Below are 2333 nucleotides of genomic sequence, written 5' to 3'. Positions count from 1 at the left end.
AGAACAGGAACCTGCTGTAAAACAGCAATTTTGCTGAGTCAGGCTTGATTTTTAGTAATCTTTTCCTGTTAAATCAATAAGTCAAATCAAATTAAATCAAAATTTGACAAGAACATCTGATAAATACATGTATAGGTAGCCTAATTTATTCAGTGGTATCAACATACCGCAGTATGATCACATATTCTCCAGCATCATCCAGTGTTGTGTTCAGGAACCACAAAGTTGCGCCGAGTACCAGAATCTGACCGGTTTTGTTGCTCATTTCCTGTCCTGTCTTTGAGTTCATCCAAGTGATGTTGTATGGGACCGCCCTGAAATTTAGGACCCTTAAAGAGAGCAGGGAGCTCTCCAGCATGGCCACCTCCTCAGGAACAGAGAAAACCTCACTTTCAGGCTTGAAGTCAGTACAACTCTCTGCAACACAGAAAAGAATGACGATTCTTCAGTAGTTCATTGTTGATAAAGCAACAAATGATTCCGTGTCAATATTTCAGTTCAAATACATTTTTGAACAAATGTTTTAAGTTTTATTAATTGCATTTACCTGAATGAACATTTGCTAAGGTCCTGTCCCACWATCACATTTTAGATGTAAGAAAAGCATGACAAACACTCTGGTGAGAGTGAGATTAGTTAACATGTTGCTGATGACATGTTGCAGATTCAGTTTTAGAGTTTGTTTCTGGTTGTGTGGGTTGGAGGGTGATTGTAGGGTTTTAAGTGTAAAAAGGAAATATTGACAAACTACAAAGGACTTTATAATGAACAGTTCTAGCTATTAGAGGAAGTTCTGGAATAAATGTTTTAATGTTGTCATTAGGAGATCCTAATGGAACAGGCCTAAGTAACGCTATCTCCTCCTGAGACAACAAATTCAGTCTTTCAACAAGACTACACCAGTCCACTCATCAAATCATGAGGAAAAAAAACTGCTGCCTTTTTTTAAACCTACAGATGCTTTTTTGCCCACAAGAGGGCAATCAATTTCTCCCATGACTGACTTGACAAAAAGCTTGTAAAATCTAAGGCTACATTTTAGAAGTGTTTGTCAAATCAGTAAAAAATGTGCACAAATAGTGGTTCCACTATTTATCTGCACATGTTTTCTTTAAATACTGTGTGACTGAACTCACCTCCTGTGCAGATCCCTGACATCCAGAGGAAAAACAGAAAGCTTCCAAGTGCCGAACTCAGGTCCATTGCTAGAAACCAAACAGACAAGCAACAAATATGAGCAAATAACAGAAGCTAGAATAGGAATGATCAAATCAAACACTGATGATGAGATTGTGGTTTGGTATAGTTTCTAAGATCTTAGTTGATAAATTGAGCACGTTACGTTTGTATTTGATAGTTGAACAGAATGAAGCCACTAAAGCTGAACTGTTGTTTTGGTTCTTAGTTACATTCAGCAGATTCTTCAGCAGAGAGTCACCTTTTCTATCTGAACACTTTAGTATTCACCATGATAATTACATGAAACTCCCAGACTGAAAACAGTTGAAACTGTGGCTCAGAATTTACCTAAAAGATTCATTTTTGCATTCCCATATCACAAGTGTCGAACATTTATGTTTTATTGTTATTCATAAAAGGAACAAATGGAAAAGTTGAGCCTTTCTGTGCTCAACTAAAGTGACTAAAGTCACGGCTAACGCAAGACCTCCAAATAAACAGTCCTGATACTTTTTTAAAGACTAAGATTCAATTATTTCTCCTTTACTGTGTGTTTGGATTTGCAGTAGAAAAAAGTTAGGAAAAATTTCAACCTCCTCCCTTTTTATACTTCCTCCCAACTCAAATTCCAACTGCGTTTCTCACCAAGTCAAAATTAATTTGTTCTTGTTTGCATCGTTAATAATGGGAAATTATCACTTGGAGTTTTAAGTTCTATTTTCACTTTTTAACTAGCCAGATAGATAGATAGATTGACAGACAGACAGACAGACAGACAGACAGACAGACAGACAGACAGACAGACAGACAGACAGACAGACAGACTCTGAGCTAACATAGCCATTGATGTAGAATTTTACCAGCAGTTCTCTGCTCCAGTCAGATCCTGCTTCTTCCTCTCCCTCAGGGCGTCCGCAGAGCTGCTGTTTCCTGCATCAACACTTTTTCTCTTCACTGCAGCTCTCAACACTGTGGTAATTTGTTGTGTTTCGGTTTAAGCTCGGTTTCCTGTGTGTGCGATGATTATCACAAGAATGAGTCTGAACGCTGCACCGCCTAAAAACATATTTCAAAGTATTTCGGGGAGCGTGAAGTCCACTGCTGTTCCAGAGCCCCTGAAAATGACTAAATAAAACTGAAGGTTTGTGCTCATC

At 38.1% G+C, this 2333-nt stretch overlaps 1 long non-coding RNA gene across 1 annotated transcript; it reads right to left on the bottom strand.

Moving 5' to 3' along the window:
* Positions 1–173: 173 nt before the first annotated feature.
* LOC106517219 (uncharacterized) lies at positions 174–2112 on the bottom strand. Its single transcript, XR_001310176.1, has 3 exons — positions 2040–2112; positions 1137–1205; positions 174–417 (listed from the first exon to the last, which is right to left on the bottom strand). It is a non-coding gene; the product is annotated as an uncharacterized LOC106517219 (long non-coding RNA).
* Between the last annotated feature and the right edge of the window lie 221 nt (positions 2113–2333).

This window comes from Austrofundulus limnaeus, unplaced genomic scaffold, assembly GCF_001266775.1.
Source record: "Austrofundulus limnaeus strain Quisiro unplaced genomic scaffold, Austrofundulus_limnaeus-1.0 Scaffold46, whole genome shotgun sequence".
In the NCBI taxonomy this organism is placed as follows: domain Eukaryota; kingdom Metazoa; phylum Chordata; class Actinopteri; order Cyprinodontiformes; family Rivulidae; genus Austrofundulus; species Austrofundulus limnaeus.
The sequence above is the reverse complement of the archived record's forward strand: the minus strand, read 5'-3'. Positions and strand labels throughout refer to the sequence as shown.